The 21213-nt window shown below is 39.5% G+C and overlaps 1 long non-coding RNA gene across 1 annotated transcript in view; it reads right to left on the bottom strand.

Annotated features, from left to right (window-relative positions):
• The window catches only part of LOC139080580 (uncharacterized), a 32926-nt gene extending 13565 nt beyond the window's left edge, over nucleotides 1–19361 (bottom strand). Inside the window, exons 1-2 of the long non-coding RNA XR_011535187.1 lie at nucleotides 18833–19361; nucleotides 16009–16121 (exon numbers count right to left, since the gene is read on the bottom strand). This is a non-coding gene — a long non-coding RNA (uncharacterized lncRNA). The remainder of the gene's footprint in view (nucleotides 1–16008; nucleotides 16122–18832) is intronic.
• Nucleotides 19362–21213: the final 1852 nt, after the last annotated feature.

Below are 21213 nucleotides of genomic sequence, written 5' to 3'. Positions count from 1 at the left end.
TTTGTAATGCACATCATGAAAAATGAACAGTCAGCTCAAAATAGGTTTTCTTTTACTGCCAAGTGCATTATGTGAAAAATGTACTCCATCTGGCAGGACAGACAGTGTGGTCGTGTGGATGGAGCTCAGATAAGGGAGCCGTCCTTTGTGTAAAGAGGATGCCACTAAGGCCCTGATCTCTATCAGGACGTATGCCGCCATTCATCTAGAAGTCAGAGATGGAACAAGCCATCTCATTTTCCTGACACACAAACTTCCCTTCCTTCAAACAATGGCAGCTGACCCTCATGAGCCTGGAATTAATTATATTCTGCCTTACTTTCCCTCTCAGTTTTGAACATACCAGCCTCCATATCAGAAGCTCCAGCGGGTCACTCTGGGTGCCTCAGCCCAGTATTCGTCATTTCACAATAGTTAATGTCTCCTGGAGCCTCTGGTGATTTCTTCACTCCAGCAAGTTGATCTTACAACCAGCTCCTTGCGATTCTTTAATTTTTGCCCTTGAAACTTTGCTCATTTACTCTCCAACCTGACATGGCCTTCTACTCTTTTCCTATGAATTCATATTCATCACTTTCTTTAAGCTCCATGATGATGTCCAGTTTCTTAAAGATGGCATCCATAACCCCATCCAAATACAATAATCCTATTCTTTGTGTAGAAATACTCTCATATTATCTAGCTTTTCTCCCCTCTGGCTTTCCTCTTTCATTTCTTCATTTTTAATAAACAGCTACCTGTGGGAGAGGCTGGTGACTCAAACCAAATATAACTCAGCTGCTAATCTGAGTCCTTCAGCCTAGTCATTGGACATTTCTTGTCCTAGTTTCCTTTCTAGGAACACTTTCTAGAATATCTAGGTACTTATCCTGATTACAATTCTCACCAGAACTCTGCTAATTAACTATCTCATTCCTGCTAAACTGTTAACCAATGATTGGTTAGTCCTTGGATAATCCTCTGAGTATTTTCATTTTAGTAGAGAATCTTCAAATAACCAGCACTACCCTGAGCCTTTAAGTTGAGCCACCTCATCCACGCACCATGTCACCATCACCCAGTTAGGCCCTAATTTTGGCCCAAATCCTAGAGCTATTTCCCTACTCCTGCTCCACACTGTCCAACCTGCTCTCTGCTTGTGCCCTCCTGGTAGGGGGATGTGGTGACTACAAGCTGTGACTCATGAGGCAGACAGAACTGACTCTGAATCTTCATTTCAAATTCATCTTTTGGAACTTACTAGCTCTGTGACTTAAATCTATCTGAGCCTCAGTATCTTCATCTGCAAAATAGGGACAGTACCTATGCTCATTATGTCCTTATGAAAACTACTGGAAATAATGCATGTGAAATATTTAGCCTGGTACCTGGCAAAGAATCCATGAATTTTGGTTGTGCTTATTATTGTTTTAAGTATTGTAATCACTCATCAGATCTGACACATTGGTAGCTTTTTCTTTTGAGCTTTGACTCTTGGTCTTTTTCTCTAGATTTTGACCCCCTTTACATGTGATTTTAGGGCTCCTTCTGTCCTAACCTAGGTGGCTTTCCCACCTGGTCTGTTCTTAGCTTCTAAGTCCCCCACTGTAGTATTATTCTATGTCCACTCAGAAGAAGAAAAGATCAAGACTCAGGGAGTGAACCTCTAATGGTCGAACAGCCGAAGCCTTCATATGCAAATAGCTAATATATTTAACAGGATGCCCTACTCACACTACCTAAGAAACATCACTTGGATCACTCGACTTACTTACCACCCTCCGTGACAGATTCTGTTGGTTCAGGGCTACATATACAATAGGCAATAATAAAACCTCCTGGAGTGAGTGGGGGAGGGCAGAATAAACTAAAGAAAATGGTGGTAAAGCCATTTCTGTGCACCTTTTCATCAAAATGATTAGTTGAAGTTTGTCCTGTGTTCAGGAATTCTCCTGAACTGGCTACTGTCATAAGTAAAATGTGACTCGATTTTCAACTAAAAGTCAGTGAGCACTGACAAGATTTTCTGACTGATTCCCTCCCATAGACTCCAGGGAGGAAGAAATGGTGAGCAGTTGGGCAAACTTCAGGGTAGGGCTTCAGGAGTTCAGTACCCAGAGAAGGTCAGGAGCAGACAACCTCCCAGGGCCTAGGGAAAACTCATAACCAAGTAGGAGACTGAATTGGAGAGACCAGATCAGGCATCAGCACAAAAGGGCAAGTTCAAGATGGTGGAGAATGGAGGAGGCAAGGTGGTAAACAACAAAGATAAGTTGAGAAGAGGTAAAAGCAATTATTAAGAAGTGAGCTACAAAGAAGGCAGAGATATTGAAGCCTCATACTTATTAGGGTCTGATAATGAGACACAATTGGTTTAGCTGTTTCAAAGTCCAGGGGGCAACTTTGGATTAACAGTCTACTTAAAGTTGTTCAAGGGTTTCAAACTCAACTCTGCTACCAACAGAGCTCTCTTTGCTTCTACTGCCCTCCATCTCGGCATGTTAGGCACATGTGGATAAAAAAAGTTTCAGCATGTAAGTTACACGTCAAATATCCAGTTTTACTTCTGTTTTTGTTCTTAAATCAGAGAAGAAGGCCCTGATTTGCTGTGCTTTGTCTCCAAAAGAAGGACTTCAACAAACTTTCTATTTGCCAATGACATTATGTAGACTGTTCTGGTAGGCAGAATAATGGCCCCCAAAGATAACCATGTCCTGATCCCCAGAAACTGTGGATATGTTACTTACATGGAAAAAGGACTTTGCAGATATGAATAAATTGAGGATCTTAAAATGGGGAGATTATCTTGGATTATCCAGTTGAACCTAATATAATTTCAAAGGTCCTTATATGTAAATGAGAGAGACAGGAGAGTGAGTGAAGGAGAGATCTGAAGATGCTACATTGTGGGTCTTGAAGACGGAAGGGGGCCACAAGTCAAGGAATGTGGGTGGCCTCTAGAAGCTGGAAAAGGTAAGGAAATGGATTCTCCTATGGAGAATCCAGAAAGAATGCCATCTTGCCAACACTTTAATTTTAGTCCAGTGAGACCTATTTTGGACTCCTGGCTTCCAAAACCATAAGATAACAAGCTTGTGTTGTTTGAAGCCACTAAGTTTGTGATCATTTGTTACAGCAGCAATAAAAGACTAATACAATTATGCTGCTACTCTTACCTTAAGGACTAGTTTGTTTCCAGCATGGCACTAAGGGTGAAATTTTTTCTGTTAGACTTTTGTTAGGAGATACCGTCACCTATTGAAAAATGAGATTTTATGTCTTGAGGTTTTAACTGCTTTTCCTGTAGAAAATATTAATGAAGAGATCTAGGTATGCCTTTCTACTCACTATTCTTTTAAAATAATAATTAAAAAATTTAAAAAAATATTTAAATATGATATTTAAATTTAAATTTTTAAAATATTATTTAAAATAACTTTAAAATAATACAATAAAAAAACTTTCTTTAAAATCCCTATTATTTTAATCCATTCTGTCTTTTCCCTGGTTATCTCCTTAGGCATCTTTAGAATGCCTCTTTCAATTAATCTTGAGTCTGTACCTTAGAGTCAAACCCCTTATGTCTTGGAAAAATTATGTAAAAGTGAATCTTCTGTCTATCTTCTCTAAGGGAAAAGTGCTTTTTATGCTTCTCAAATGGAAAATACTGCTTTGTCATTTCTCAGGTCATTTTTCTTGTTTATCCCTGTCTCAGCTAGCAAAAAGAAGAAAATACCCAATGCCCTGGAGAAGAAATGGTAAATTTGTCTCCTTCATTTGTCTTCTCACAATCTCTGGATGTCTGTGTCTTCAGGAACCTTTCACTCTTGAGAAACTCTCATCCTTCCCATATCTACTTTTCTCTACCTGTATTCTCAACTTGACGTACTTCTGATTCTTCTGGAGACGCACTCCATAAGTTAGTCTTTTTATCTTCTTCCCGTACCCGATAATGCAAACTAACAAACATACACAATTCATTTGTTCCATTGGATCCTGTTTCTGTCTCTAAATACTTTTCTCTTTCTTTTCTCTCTTTATTTCAATACCAGACACTAATGTTCAATATGCGATTTCTAATTCTTTACTTTTCATTCATATTCCGACTTTGACCACCTGGATCCCATACCAACGTCTCCACAGAAGTTATTTTTGTAAATGTCATAGATGATTTCCTGATTGCTAAATCCCATGAGCAGTTTGCAGCTTAAAATTTCATGTCAAAATATAACATATTTAATCTGTAAGGATCCTTTTATAGCTCAATAAGACAGCAGTAGTAGCTGTATCGAAAGGCAATATACACAATTTTATAATTCAGAAAAGAACTAGAATTTATCAATAAATATGGAAGCTTCTCCCTTCTTCGGCAGTCAAATATCTGTTAAGATATTTGAAAAATAGACATCCTTCCCAGTGTGGGTTAGGCTGTGACAAGATAAATATTCTTAGAGGTGTTCTCTTTGTTGTGTGCAAAATTTCTTTATGAAGACATTCATCAAAGGAACTTTACTAATGACAAGATTTTAGAAAGAAACCAAATTTCCAATAATAGGTAATTGGTTAAATTACAATATATTTTATATACCAGAAGACTACATTGGACATTGGAAATAATTAAGATGAAAAATTGAAATGCAGTGGCTTTCTTTTTGTGGGGGAGAAGAAATAAAATTCATAATGTTTTAAATGGTTATAGGTGATTCTAAAAACTGTTTTCTCTTTGTCTTTTCAGATTTTTCAAATTTCTATAAAAAGTATTGATTTCAGTGGCTGGCCCAGTAGCATAGTGGTTAAGTTCACACACTCCACTTTGGTGGCCTGGGGTTGGCAGGTTCGGACCCTGGGGGTGGACTTACACACCGCTCATCAAGCCATGCTGTGATGGAATCCCACATACAAAAAATAGGGGAAGATTGGCACAGATGTTAGCTCAGGGCCAATCTTCCTCACCAAGAAAAAAAGTATTGATATATAGGTGATATATCAATATATCAGTATCAAGATATATATATGATAAATAGAAATAACAAGAAAAATCTTTCATTTTAAACCATAAATGAGCAAACGAGGGTGTAAATATCATTTCAAGGAGCTGAGATTATGCTAAAAAATCTATGAAAGAGCCATGAGTTTGACGTGATGTTACTTGAAAACAGCTAGGAGGCAGCTATTCTGTGAGGTTAGTGAAGATGGACTCATGTGCTCTAACAATCTGAAAAGATCATGGTTGGACTGATCATCTCTTATGGAGCTGGAAGACGCTGATAACAAAATGTGCCTGATCAGAAGGCTGCCCCGTCTTGTCACGGAACAAAAAGGAGATCTACGGGCTTAATGAGTAATGGAGAACTGTATATGGCCTACTCTCCAGGGAGAAGAGTGTGTAGAGGTTGGTGAAGGTGTGACTTTGGATGGATCTTGAACAAGTCAGGACTTGTTCCTATAGGCCCAGCCCCCAGGGCAAGCAGGTAGGGGGCCATTATGCTCTTGGAGGAATCAGGTGGTACAAGCCTGAACTAAGATCCTGTCCAGAACGGTGGGAAGGAAAAACCACTGTGAAGAAAGAATTGCCAGTACATGGGGCTTGTTTGAAGGCGGGGATCAAGAAAGAAGTAAAGGCCAAAAATTACGACATTTCTGAGCCAGAGGGTGTCAAAGAAAGGATGGAACATCCGTCAAAAATGCAGTTATGAGTGGAAGTTGGTTTTAGCTGGAAGATTGTGAGTTTAGTGTTTGACACAGCACGTGAATAAATGACAAGATCCTGTAGGGCAATGTCCAGCAGGTGAGTAGGAATGTAGGAGAGAGGTTAGGATTGAACACAGAACATGCAACTATAAACTTTGTGAATAACTTTGAATCTAAATTGAGACTGCGAAGGAAATCACACTCATGTCACTAATGGCTGATAACGGCACAGGTCTTTCTTTATTATACATGAATTCAATTTCACAAGGGCCACCAAGTTTCCAGGCATCATAGTTCAGTTTTCCTTGTTCTTCTTGGGTGGTTAAAACCAGACTTTGGCCTTGGAGATTTATCACCTGACCTGAGATGGGTTATCATATCCTGGAAATTAACTTCACATAATAAGGAAGGCTTTTAACTACATAAAAATCAAAATCCACTAAACCTCGTCATCATCATTGAGCTATATATGTTGTTGTGAAACGATTTCATTCTAGTGTGGGAGAAATTCCTTTCACCAAAATCTTCAATAAGACATCTGCTCAGATTGCTTCTAACTCCTAATTAGCCAGATCAGAACAAGAAGGAAGTAAAGATGAAACTAAATGGATAATTCAACAATTTTAGTGTTAGAGTTGTGCAGTTGAACACAGTGATAGAATGTTTATGATTGTATACATCTGTATCTCACAGAAACTTTGCTGCTGTATTATATTTGCTTTAAGTGGCAAGAAACTTGGCTTCTAGACCTGGTTTCTCCCTCAACAGATTCCATGATGGCAGACAAGTTATATATCTTCCTTTGGCCTTCTTTTTCGCCAGTTGAATAAAGATTACAATACCCTATGGTCCTAACTCATAGCGCCAGCATCACGTAAGATAATGAATGTGAAATTACAATGGAATCCAATTTAAATGTTAGCCAAATCTAATTTTCGGCACACATTACATTTGCAAAAGACCTCCTTAAGATCATGCAAAAAGGTGTTAATGGAAAATTAATACTGGGTGACCATTTTGGTCAAGCTTTATTTCAATGTAATATGTTTTCTTAAAATAAGTTAACAAACACTTTCAAAGTTTGTTTTGTCATAGCCACATGCACATGGATGTGTGGTTGAGCTCACACACACACACACTCACTGTGACTATACAGATACTATTTCCTGGAATGGGCTGCCACTTTCTATCTCTAATCAGACAGTTGTGAAACGTGAAGGTAGCTGAATGGTCATAGCTAATCTTAATGAAATCAGTAAACTGAAGCTCAAGATGTGATTAACAGTGATTTACATTTTCTTCGGAGAGTTTACAATTCACTTATATCAGAGCTTTCCAGGAAATAACTTCCAGCTCTTTAATTTAACTTCAGCTTGAATTGCAGAACCCTTTAATTTTAAAATTCTCTCCAGGATTAATATTTAGAAAGCATCATCTTTACTAACTTTTATGGGGTAAATTTTGTCCCCCTAAAATTCCTATGCCTAAGTCCTAACCTCCAGTAGCTCAGAATGTGACCTGATTTGGAGATATTGTTTTTACAGGGGTAATCAAGCTAAAATGAGGCCATTAGGGAAGGCCCGAATCCAATATGACTGGTGTCCTTATAAAAAAAGGGAAATTTGAAGACAGATATGTACACAAGAAGAATGACATGTGAAGACGAAGGCAGAGATCAAGATGATGATATATTCTTTTTAAAGATTGGCACCTGAGCTAATATCTGTTGCCAATCTTCTTTTTTTTCTTTTCTTCTTCTCCCTGAAGCTCCCCAGTACATAGTTGTATATTCTGGTTGTTGGTCCTTCTAGTTCTGCTTTATGGGACGCCACCTCAGCATGGCTTTATGAGCGGTGCTAGGTCCTTGCCCAAGATCCAAATGAGCAAAACCTTGGGCTGCTGAAGCGGAGCAGGCGAACTTAATCACTTGGCCATGGGGTTGGCCCCAAGATGATGATTCTATAAGCCAAAGAACGCCAAAGGTTGCCAGCGTGTCACCAGAAGCGAGGGGAGAGGCCTGGAATAGGTTCTCCCTGAGACTTCTCAGAAGAAACCAATTCTGCTGACACTGATCTTGGACTTATAGCCTCTGGAGCTGTGAGACAATAAATTTCTGTTGTTTAAGCCACTTGGTTTGTGGTACTTTGTTATGGCAACCCTAGCAAGCTAATACACCAACAAATTCCCTTCTCCTATTTACAAATTTGCTGAACGAACTAACAGAAGACTTTGAAGAGCGTGTAGATGTTTATTAAGAAAAGTTATATTGTGTGGGTATCCAAAGCCAGTTACTTAAAAAAAACATCCATTACTGAAGAGATGTTATTTTTATTCACAGGCTAGCAGCTACATTATGTGGAATATTTTGGTTAGAACAGATTTCTTCTTCAACAGAATTCCAGCAAAGGAGTGTGAATATGGGCTGTGAGCCAGAATATAGAAATGGCTCCATGATGGAGAACAGAAGCTTATAATGGGATTAAATTAAAGCTACCTCCCTCTTTATTTAGATTTCAAATGTGATAATGCAGTGAAAACATCCGGTTCCATGCCTAGGACATGGTAAATGTTCAGTAAACAAAGCTAAAATCTGAAACCTTTGAAGTTTAGATAGAGTCACCCAATTTGATTTTAAAAGGATAAATGTTTTGAAAAAGCCGTTATGTGAACTCTGCTGTGATCAATATTGGTTATTAGTATAGCTCCTGAGCACTTTCCATCAGAGCACTGAACTAACCTTGTATATTTTCTCATCCAGCTCCATGAAGTCAGGATACAAATCTAGGAAATTGGGTTTTCTTTTCTTCTAGAGGTACCAGCACATGCATTAACATGGACTGCTAAGGATGGGTTAAATCAGGATGTTGGACCCCCCTCTCTTTGTGTTTCTTTGGTACCTTCTGCGTATCTCTATTATAATTTCTTACATAGCTCAATGTAATTGTTGTGTGGGCATTTTTTCCTACAGACTGAAGCTCCTTTAGGCAACTTGGCCTTCTTCATGATGACTCCAGGGCTTAGAATAGTGTCTGTCACATAGAGACTCTCAATACAAATGATAAACTTGTTTATGTGATGAGAAAACTTCTGCAGGATGAAAATTATATCTTATAAGACTGTAGCTGGTTTACTTTTCTGCAGAAAGCTTGTTTCAGAATTGAGTCATTAACATTTAAAACTTTACCACAAGAATCTTTATGTTATTTTATTTGGTTTTTAAAAACAACCCCCAAAGAGAGAGAGAATGCTATTATTCCCATTTGAAAAATGATAAAACTGATCCAGAGAAGAAAAGTAACTTGCAGATGGTGATACAGATATTTATAAGCCTAATCAGGCTCAGAGTGTTGACTCCCAATTCAGCAATTCTGTTTGGGCCCTTCTGCTTCCTAAAGCTGTCACACAGTGTAATTTATTGTATGACAATTGATAGCATTGACCATGTGATTTTCTCCTGCAGCCACTGAGACCACTGAAAATTCTGGATCTACTAAAGCCCATTCAAATAGTTTTTGGTTGTCTGTGAAAAGACTGAAACTCTCCTGAAATAGATGAGATAAAGGGTGTTTATGAAGTAAAGACATTGTAAGAGGCAGTACTTTCAAGGACACTACAATAGAAGTAGACTAAGCTGTTCTAGGGGAGCAGAATTTGATACCCCCAAATATGTCTCTTTGACTTAATTATTTTTAAGAACAAGAGACTCAGGAAGAAACTTTGACCTTCCCCCTAACTGCCTAAAAGAATTTATGATAGAAGGCCTGTCCCAGGGATGAGCTATCACCATAGATAACTACAGTATAAGATAATCTAGGTGTGGTAGATGGGGAGGAGCCTAGCAAGGCCCGTTTGATCAAAGTCCTCTCTATGTCCCATTGTCTTTGCAAGGCATGGCAAATGCTTGTTTAACGAACATTTCCTTTTCCATCTTCATGTGAATTGCCTTTCTCCCCTTTAAAGTCCCAAACCACAACACCCAACATCTTCCTTTGTATTTCGCTGAAGATGGTATTTAAGGTGGTGACTTTGACCATTTTGGTGAGTCACTCTGTTTTCCTGAGTTTCTCTCGTGTATATATGTTACTAAATTTGTTTGATTTTCTCCTGTTATTCTGTCTCATGTCAACTTAATCTTAGACCAGCCAGAAGGACCTAGAAGGGTAGAGGAATATTTCTTCCTCCCCTACACTGTACATTAGAATAAGTTGCATACCAAATATCCTTAACAGGACTTTTTCCCTGAAACAGACCAAATGTGGTAGATACAGGATATATATCAGTCAGACTGACTTATGTACCCTACCTCTATATTCTCCCCAGGGTTTGTAGGTTTACCTCTAAGTTGGTGCTTTTAAAGCTGGGCCAGCACAGACACCCACTGCGCTTGCACAGCCCATAGAAAGGACACTTCTAAATGCTGGGCGGCCTGGCCCTTGAACTTGCCCAGTAACTACTCCCAGAGGCCAATTTCTTCCTGACATTTAGGTGGAGAGAAAGGTGTGTATAAGATGTTGAGTAAGGTTAGTGCTTAAAAACAACAACAACAACTGTATACACATATGCGTGTGCACACACATTTTCTTTATATGTGTATACATATGTGTAAAATGTGAGGATAAGTCATCACTTTAACAGGCATATGTATTTCATGTCTGTATCTATACGTGAAGGGGATGTGGAAGGAACAGGGACACCATTTCTTGGCACTTGTGTTGTGATAGATATGTGACTACACCAAGGACTGAAACATGTGGTTGCTTATATGGCATGATTTTATAGAGCCTAAAAACTCTGCCTGTCACCAAACTTCCCTAAGGGTCTTATCTTGGGAATAAAAGTAGAGGGTGTTCTATAGACACATAAATCTAACAATCATAGTAAATTTTTATGGAATAGTTATATGTGTTTTAGATTCATCAATTCATTTAATCTCAGTTCACACTTTGAAATTAACATTATCAATATCCTTGTTTTACCAATTGAAAAAAAAAACAAGACACACTTGAACCCAGGGAAGCAGCCTGAGGAGCTTGTGTGCTTAACCACAATCTCCTGCTGTGTCAGTGGGCTTCTGGGATGGGAACTCACTATGTCATTACCACCTGCTGCACAAGAGTGGATTAGGTTGTTAGATCAGCTATCGCAAAGGATTCTGACTAAATAACAATCAAGATGAGAATATTTCAGTAGGTAAAGGAAAATTTAAAATATTTTATTGAGTAAAGTACTTATCACTCAGAGGGTACTCAGTAAACAGAAGGACATGTGAGAGTCCAATTCATTTTAAAATACTTATTAAACCCCTGTGATGAGCTAAACACCATATCACCAACTATGAAGGGACAAAGGTGAATAGATTATAATTTGTTTTCTAGAAGCTAATGGTATACAAAGGGTAGGGGAGACAGGCAGGTGAATAGACGCAGCAGGTACGGAGTGAGCAAAAGTATAAAATAAAAACAGTAGGTGCCAAGTGAAAGTCTCTTTGACCAGGAGATGCTGGGAAGAGGTGATATTTGAACCGGGAAGAGGATGAAAAAGAAGAGTATGTTAGGTGGGGAAGTTGGAGGCAGGCATTGTTGGAGAGGGAACACCATGTTCAGAGAAGGGCAAAGGTTTGTGAAAGGACCTGGCCTTATGAGAGAGGTGGGTGTGAATGGAGGATAAGAAGCATAAGATGGAAGAACAGGAAACAAAATAGGACAGAAAGAGATTTGGTTCAGCTCATAAAGGGCCTTATAAGTCATGCAAACAATTTGGACTTTGTCCTTCAGGCCAGTGGTTCTCATCTGGGGATGATTTGCTACCCAGGAGACGTCTGGCAATGTCTGGAGACATTTCGAGTTGTTACAGCAGAGGAGGGACTTATGGCATCCACTGCATAAGGCCAGGGATGCTGCTAAACATCCTTCAATGCTCAAGACGCCCCTCCCAACAAAGAATTATCTGGTTCAAAATGTCGGTAGTAATGTTGTTGAGAAATCTGGCTGTAGGCAATGGACAGGAGTTTTAAATTAGGAGACTATCAGGCCAGCCAGGTGGTGCAGCAGTTAAATTCTCACGTTCTGCTTCTCGGCAGCCTGGGGTTTGCAGGCCCGGATCCCAAGTGCGGATGTGGCACTGCTTGGTAAGCCATGCTGTGGCAGGCATCTCAAATATAAAGTAGAGGAAGATGGGCATCGATGTTAGCTCAGGGCCAGTCTTCCAAAGCAAAAAGAGGAAGATTGGCAGCAGCTAGCTCAGGGCTAATCTTCCTCAAAAAAAAAAAATTAGGAGACTATCAATAGCTTTATTTTTAGAAATATACCTCATTGGGTTGTTGTAGGAAGGGTCTTATGACAGGGCAAACTTTTAGGAAGGAATGGCCATTTATTAAAGGCTCATTGTATGTGAGGCAAAACCTCAAGAGTATTAGAAACATTGAAATTTTTACTCAAAATAACCCCATGGAAAGCTGTAGATGTAGACAAATTAAGTATCTCAATCGAGGTTACCCAGTTAGTAAGTAGCCAAAGTAGGATTTAAACCCTGATTCTAATGCCTAGGCGCCCCCACCCCCAATATCCTGCCTCCTTAGTCCCCACATAACTATCCCGGTGGGAGTCTGAGGCTGAATTTTGAGAGCAGGAATGTGAATGAAAAGAGAAGCCAGTTTTGAGAGACGTTTGAGGTAGATTTCATCAATCGCATTTGGGAACACATTTGATGTAGGGACTGAGTAGAGGATGGACCTAGGACGACACAGAGGTCTCTAATGTAGATGAGATGGATGATAGGATATTTCGTCATTAAGTCTTTAATAGCATGAAGGTCAAACAAAATTATTCCTTTGAAGTGCCCAAGAAATTTTTGAGGGGGTGGTGATAATGGAATTGCTGGAGGGGAGGAGGTAATGAGGTCATTTTGGGACATATTGCCAATACTCAGGATATGGGGTGGAGCCAAAGATAAATGTTTGGGATCCGTTAGCCTTACATGATGATTGAAGCCATGAGAATGCTACAGGGTAGTATGTAGACCAAGAAGAGAAAAGGATCAGGGAAAAGTCTTGGAGAATCCTTAAGGCACACTCAGGATGGTAGGATGCTGGAGGAGTATGGAAAGGACACTGAAAATCCTTTTATTTATTTCATACTTTTAACTAGGAATATATCCTTCAGTGGCACGTAAATTCCTTATTGATATAGATAGTTATATCTAAATCTATCTGTATCTTTAGATACCATATCTATCTATCATCTATCTATCCATCTATCAATGGTGGGTCCATGGAAGAGGGAAGGGACACAGGGCTGTAGGAATTCACATATTCCTCTGAGAATGGTCTTAATTTCTGCAGATTAAGAGTGGGTTTTCCTGGCAAAATAAATATTTGTACAATAAATCTTATTACTGGCTGTTACTCCATAGTGAGATGTAGCCACCTGGGAAGCCAGCTTATGGTCCTTCACCCAATGAAATGAATATGGTTAAATGATAAGAGGTTGGTGGAGGGGATTCTAATTTCTCCATGCATGGAAAGAGCATTCCTGCCCTGGAGAACAAAGTGCTCTCCAGCATTTCACTCATTGACAATGAATAAATTCAACTCTGTTTTCCTTATTGAGCCTTTCACAATACCAAAGTCAAACAAAATTATTCCTCTAAAGTGCCCAAGAAATTTTTGAGACACAAATTGTAGGTCATGAATTATGATCGCCTGCAGGGAGTAAAAGTTAAGTTTTGCCTTAAAAAGAACAGACAATTGAAATCAAGGAGTTGGAAAGTTTTCAGTTAGAAAATTGCTCTAAATCATAGGTGCTAAGGGTTAGTTTGTGCCTCAATGTTTTATATACGTTTCATGTATATATAAACAGGCATTTATACATAAACATACGCAAATATGTATTCTTGCACAACAGAATTTACACCAGACCTCTGCTTTTGCTTGCATTGCATACTAATCCATGCCCATGTCTAGCAGAAGGCTGCACAGCTGATTTAAAAAATGGATCATTTAACAAAATACTTGTATTTTTTACTGGGGGTCGGGGTGGGGATGGGGCAGGTAGTCCATGATGTCAGACAATCAGCTGATTTTTTAAAATATATTTTTAGTGTCACAGAGACAAGTCAAACCAATATATTAGAAATTGAAAATTCATCCAAATACTTTTGAGCCTAACTTTGCCCAAAGAGGTCCGTTGTGTGAAAGACCCACTGAACTAATGTATTTAAGCTCTCTCTGCATTCATCACAACAAAGGACGATCAGACTTGAAAACGGTTTTCAGGCAGCCAAAGAAAAGATAAATCTCACTTACATTTTCATGACATTATAACTCTTGTGTACCCGCAGCTGAGCAGGCCAATGAAAACAAGACACGCCATAAGTCCAGACTCAAAAGTCTTCTGGGTGTATGAGCGACTCTCAGAAACTGATCGCTAGAGAGGGAATTCCTTTTCAGTAAAGACCACCTCACATATAATTAAGCCAAAATGAACACTCATTCGTGTTATGGTCCAGGAAATGTTCTAGAATTGTCTCTAGTGCAACTCTAATGTCCTGGCCTCACAAACACAAATCTGTGACTAGAAAAGAACGGCATTTAATATTTCTTATATAATAACAAAAGCACAGTCAATATCATAAACGCTGGCCTTAAAATACAGGTGGCTGGGCCGGCCAGTGGCACAGTGGTTAAGTTTGGGCGCTCCACTTTAGCGGCCCGGGGTTTGCGGGTTTGGATCCTGGGTACACACCTACGCACCGCTTGTCAAGCCGTGCTGTGGCAGGCGTCCCACATTACCAAGCAGAGGAAGATGGGCACGGATGTTAGGTCAGGGCTAATCTTTCTCAAAAAAAAAAAAAAATACAGATGGCAAACAGTCTATGTATTTATATGCTACTTGAGGGAGAAAGAGATTTCTCTTCAAGAGGAAACAAAATCTGGAAAGACAGCTCCACCAAAAAATTGATCAATTTGCGTGATAAAAGATAACAGGATTTCCTAGGCTGAAGATTCTGCCTTGAGCTCACTTCTCGGGACTTGAGTTCTGCTTTCAAACAGTGGTTGTCTTTGTGTTTTCATTGCACTCGAGGCAGCTTTCCCATAGAAAGTAATGGAAACAGCTGCTCTCAAAGTAAATTCAAACATTCACCTTTCAGAAGGCAGAAACTGTTTCTATTTTTTTTTTCCCTAGAAGTATACTCATTTTTTGTTGTTTTTCTGCTCATATATCATCAGGGTTAAAGCAAATAAACAAATGATGACAAGTCAGAGTTTCGGCCTGGCCCTTTTTTTTCCGGATTCTAGTCTTTCTCTCTCTTTCTTTCCTCTGCCTCTAGATATTTCTCCTCTTCCTCCACCTTTGGCGTCTTCCTATTTCTCTTCCCTTCCCCTCCTCCTCCTTTTTCACCTTCTTCCTCATTCTCTTCTCTCCACTCCCCTTTTCCTCTCCCACCTTATATGTCTTTCTCTTTCTCTCTTCCTCCACCTCCTTGGAGTCGCAGTAGCAGTTCTGGTCCTTTGGCTATGGCGATCCCTCTTGCTAAATTCCTAGGTGGGTATCGCATGTTTTAGGATGTGTTACATGAGAAACTCAGGTTTCTCTTCCCGGGTACAATTTGGCCTGGAACCCAAGTGGGTGGAGCGACCCAGGAAGGCATGAGTCTGGGGTCAGGGGGCGTCTGTCATGTCACAGCCTGACTGAATATGCTCAAAACACTAGCCGGACAAAAACTAGATTGAACTGATTTTTTTCAGGAAGTAGCACAGAGTATTTGGAGCAAGGTGTTTTAAAGACAACGAAGGCAAAAGCTTTCATTCTTCCAGATAATTTTTCTGGGTATCTTGTTTTATTCCCATTGTCCTCTGTTCATTTCTTATTTACAGAGCTCTTTACATTTACTGAGTTTCTGTGTCTCTTCTTCCTCAAACTCATCAATGGCAGGTATATTTTACCTAACACATGTGCCTGGCACAAAGTTGATACTCTATAATTTTTTTAAAATACTGTATTAAAAACATTACATTGAGTCAGCATGATAAAGTGCAGAATTTCTTGAAAATTCCCAAAGGTTTATATAAGCTGAAGATGACTATTCTGTCATGTTTGATTTGGGGGTGGGGGTTTGCTGCATGTGATTCTGTACTTTTCAGCCAAGTCTACCTCCCAGGGCAGTAATTTTTGTTGTGGGGCGGTCCTGCTGCCCTCCCAGGTGATGCTCATAGCTGAAACTGGGTACTTCTCTGCTCTAAAATGATCACTATTAGCATATGTGAATGCTTACTTTACAGGTAAGTTTTATGGACCAGAGCACCAATTCTGTTTGCAGTAAAAACCAGCGTCAGATTACCTTCCCCTGGACGGCTGAGCAAATCTCCATGTTGTTGGGCTGTTAGGACTACTAGAGACAGGATTTCCAGGGATGGGTCATCACTAGTCAGCAATTCCTTCCTCTTCCAACCTCTGGAAAAGTGCAACAAGTGAGTTACTGAGTGACAACTCAAACACACTCAAGGAAGATTTAGCAAAACAAGGACCTCCCCACCCAACGCGCAAAACACCTCCTAGAAATGTGTCTTGTCGAACAACTACTAATTTGAATATCTGGTAATTTCTAGACTTTTTATGATCCAGTGTTACTGCTTGTACTTGGAATAACTATTGCTTGACTGATTTAATTTTTTTCCCTTCTCTGAATTTATTTGCTGTGTAGACACAACTTTGGGGAAACCCATTTGACTAGGTAACCCAAAAGAAATTTTCAGATGTGGTGGAACCCCCACCCATCCTTACCCAAATTTCCTAGTGGAATTTTGGAAAGCCCTGACGACCTTTTGTAAATGGACCACACCTTGAATTCTCATTTTTCCATTCTCTGGGCAGTTCTTTATTTGTGACCTTGTTCTCCATCAAAGCACAGCAGACGCCTCCAGGTACTTCCCTTAAATATGTTAGCAGCTGGACTTCAGCACCTACACCCGAGCGGAGTAAGCAAGATCACCTTTGGTGTGCTCACATGAGCCACCGATTCTGATTTGTCTGAGGAAGAGTACAAATGACTTCCAGCTGAAGCAAGATTTATCCCTATCCAATTGGCTCAAGTTGGGGAAAGCTTCCTGTTGGCTCCCGGAACAGACCTACTGCCTCTGACCAGGTCTTGGTTGGAGTTCAGGGAGTAATAATATGAGGATACGCCCTTCTTATTCAACCACTGGAGAGGGGATTCAGATAATTGAGTTCTCTAGTGTCTTTCCAACAGTAGACAGATGCATTTTCTGTCATTGTGGAATATAAATAGAGCCGGGAATGCCTTTATAACAGGACATTACAGCTAATTTTTCCTCTATGATGGGTTGCCAGTACTTTGAAAATAAGTTTCCTTGCTCTTTCATGAAAGAGCATCCTCGATTCAGTTGATATTTTGGTTGAAGAATCACACTGGTCCTCATTTTACAAATTCATTGCTCCTGATTAAGAAAGCCAAAGTACTCTGCTAAGTACCCATTTCTTTTTGGATCTATCATCTCTCCTGAAGCTAAGTCTGGCAATTTTCTCTTTCATAATTTTGCCTACAAGAAACTGGAGAGTCACTATGGATACATTCTTTTTGAGGAACTCTGGGGCCCATTTGAGATGATTAAGTAATTCTAGGTCAAACTAGTGGAGCTATTGGGTTCTTGGATATGGATAAACATCTGATTCAGTTTGACTTCCTACCATACCCAGAAGTGTCACTGTGCAGTGGTAAAAAAGCAGCAAATCAGGGCAACCAGAATCAATATGTGGAATCCTGAGAAACCCTCCGATCTTTCAGTTTGCTTGTAGATAGTGTCCTATTTACCCAAGGTAGATCTCGTCAATGAAAAAATGAGAAGTAGTCTCATGTCCCAAATGGACTGCATTTTTCTTATCCATCTTACTGTCTCTATCAATATCATATGCTCAATACACTCTTGAATAGACAAGTAAATTTAGTGAAAGTAACAGTCCTTTCTATTTAATGTCGAATATGTACTGGTTTTGTCTGATAAAAGTGACTATAGGTTATAGTATGCATCCTCTGTAAATGAAACCACAATGATTACGCATAAATAAAAGAACCAGAGAATATCAGAGAATGAGTGAAATTTAGACATTTATTCCAATTCATTTACTTCATGGGTGCGACTGAGTCCCAGAGAAATGAACTGACTAACAAATATCTCTGAGGAAATTAGTCATGAAGGGGAATTGGAATACACGACCCCAAAGCATGTGACTTTGGCATATGGAATATTTTGAGCTGAAGGCAATTGAGAATCAGCTGACGTATAAAGAAGCCTTGGGACTTCTCTTATCTGACTAAAAGCAGAAGCTTCTGAGAACTCAGGACTGCCATAAATCCTCTCTCTGGAAGACTTTTGTGGGCATGAGTAAGATGGAAATTCAGCACTGAGATGAGTCTGCATAAATGAACCTTACTAAAGTAGCTTATTTTCCATTAGTTTCCCCATATGTTTACTTTTCCACAATTCACCAACCTTAGAATCATAAAAGCCCCCTTTCCTTTCTCTAGTCACTTCTCCACAATTTATTGCCCCTTATTAAAATGATACATAAGGTTCCAAGTTTAACCCCTTCTGTCAGTTTTCGTTTATTTTTTGTGAAGTCCTCACACACATATAAATATTGACCTTAATAAAGAAACGTATATCTTCTCTCCTGTTAATCTGTCTCTTGTCAGTTTAATTCACAGGCCCCAGTTACAGAATCCGAGGGGTAGAGGAAAAGTGCTTTTTTCCCTTACAGTGGTAAAGTTAGACTAAGACTTCCTGGTCTTTTGATACCCTATATGGCACCCAGAAGAAAATGAAAAACCAAAGTCATATTCTATTTATGAAAAGTTCTCAATATCTTACAAAATTTGTTTATCATGTTGTATAGTTTGCTATTTTTCTCTGTTTCTTGTTGAGACTGTTTGGAAAAATGAGGAGAATGAAGGAATTTAATTAAAATTGGGTCTACTTGGGATTATTGAGGATATTATTTTTTTTAAATTCACTGGGAAATTTTCATATAATGATCAACTCAGAAAAAAATGCTGGTTTGCCTGTCCCACACCCCCAAATGACAAGGGTTTACACAAATGGGTATAGGATAGTGTGTAAAGACTCAAGCTATAGAGTCATACGTACCTGGATTAATCCATCGATTGATTACATAAAGACTGGTTATGAGAGCTTTGACAATATTATTTTTGGTGTGTATTTACCTAGCCGACAAATTGTTGAGGGTCCTGAACACCAGCTGGTGTGCATCTCAGTCCTTTGGAAAACGGCAGCTTCATTTCAGTGACTTTTGAAAATCCAACAGCGACGGAGTAGAGTAAGTCTTCAGGCTTAGTTTTCTGCTTCCTCAATGAAATCCAGCGTATACTTAGAGAAAGTTCTGCATTTTTCATAACCAGAGCAAGAAGCTGACGGAATCCTCTCGGTGCTGTGCAGCAGGAGCGAACTGACTCGAGAAGGCCTACACTGCTTATTTATGTGTAGAGTTTAATGCTAAAAGGTGCCATTAAAGGTGAAGACCACATCTAGTGTCAAAGCAGTTAAAATCTTAAACATCTCTAATGACTTCTTTTAAGTCATTGCAACTCCCTACATAAACAAACCAGCACTGGATAAAGTGCGGGGCACTCACATTTCAAATGATACCCGTCATCTGGATTTCTCATTATGGAGCTTCTGCCAAGTCCAGACTCTCTGCCAAGGATGATTTAACCATTCAGAGTGTCAAACTGACCTTGTACTTGGACATGGGGGAGGAGAGAAGTCTAATTGCCTGAGCATTGTTTTCTTGAATTCTAAAATATTGAGGAGATGAAACCATAAGTTTGATGGCCTTTCCTCACTACGGTAGTTAAAATCTACACCCTACATAATTGCACTCTTGAAACTGTGTGTGCTGGAGGCCTCTTTGGCTTTCACGTATTAAATCAAACAAATACTTTTAAGAGAGGTTTTAGAGGACAATGGGAGAAAACAGAGATAAAAGGATTAGAACCCCAGAGTTGGCAAAATGAAGAATGATGATTGTTTAATTGTAGGTGTCTGCTTATGTGTACTTTTTTTTTTTTTTCCTGCTCTGAAAAGTGTTAGGCTTCAGTGTAGGCCTATATAAGAGAGAAGGAAATATTGTCTGAGCCATGAGTCCACAATTCTGGATGCATTAAAAAATAAGGTCATGGGGCTGGCCCAGTGGCGCAGCGGTTAAGTTCACACATTCCGCTTCTTGGTGGCCCAGGGTTCGCCGGTTCGGATCCTGGGTGAGGACATGGCACCGCTTGGCAAAAGCCATGCTGTGGTAGGCATCCCATGTATAAAGTAGAGGAAGATGGACATGGATGCTAGCTCAGGGCCAGGCTTCCTCAGCAAAAGGAGGAGGATTGGCAGCAGATGTTAGCTCAGGGCTAATCTTCCTCAAAAAAATAAAATAAGGTCATACATCCTCCCAAATATAAGTAAGCACAAATAATTAGTTTTAAATGCTTCTTTGTCACTCTGCTATTAGACTGGTAGATATAATTGTTGTAGCGCTAATGGAACCAAACTTTGTGTCATTGTTAAAATAATTAGAAGTGTTACCTAATCATAGCTGTCATTAAATCTCCCTCTTTTATGCAGAATAGAATTGCATGTCGTGGTTATGGCTAAAAGGTTCTTAAAATATTCTGGAAGTAGTTTGTTATTTATAGTATCTAGATAATGCTTCTGGGAGGAGGGAGAGAAAGTCTTGCTGAATTCCCTAACACACACACTCACGAAAGTCACGACTCTCAAAGCACAGAGGGCAGCCTACAGAAAAACTGCTCTAGATGAGGAGGCAACTGGTGGTAGGCGAAAGTCACAAGAATCTCTCACTTATCCAAATTGTTTTCCAAGTCATATGGAAATAACTTCTCCATCTCAGCCCAGCATTAGCTGATAAGGAATTGCATACTCGCTTTTCAGGTCCCAGCTTGTTGGACTACTCACGAGGATGCTTTCCCCACTGCTTTGGGCTTCCCCTCAAGCCCATCAAAGTCCCAGGGAGACAGCTGGGACCATTTTATCAGTAATAGTGTAGATCCTTTTCATGAGCATCTACTGTATGTCAGACATTACTTTACATGTTACCAAATTTAATTTATTATTCATGCAAATCTTGTGAGAAAGATTTTAACCCCATTTGCCAAATGGGATTGAAAGAGAATTTCAGTATATTGCTCAAGATTGCACAACTAATATTTGGTAGAAGTCAGGTTTAAATTAGGCCTGCCTGGCTCCAAAGCCCATTTTCCACTACAACATGCTGTCCACACTTGTCCACACATTTCCCAACCAATCACCCTGGTGGTATCGGTGGTTATTAGTTATTATTTTCTTTCACTATGTCTCCTTTATTTACTTTTGTAGTTATAAATTTAGAAGTCGTAGAATCTTTCATTTGAAAGGATTTTTCTGGCTTGTTTTTAAATAAAAGCTAATTTGGAAGAATGGCTTGAATGTGGTCCTGCTCAGAAGCTGCTCGGTGAGTC

The sequence above is a fragment of the Equus przewalskii genome, chromosome 31 (genome assembly GCF_037783145.1).
Source record: "Equus przewalskii isolate Varuska chromosome 31, EquPr2, whole genome shotgun sequence".
Taxonomy (NCBI): Eukaryota; Metazoa; Chordata; class Mammalia; order Perissodactyla; family Equidae; genus Equus; species Equus przewalskii.
Note: the sequence above shows the minus strand (reverse complement) of the source record. Positions and strands in the feature narration are given on the sequence as shown.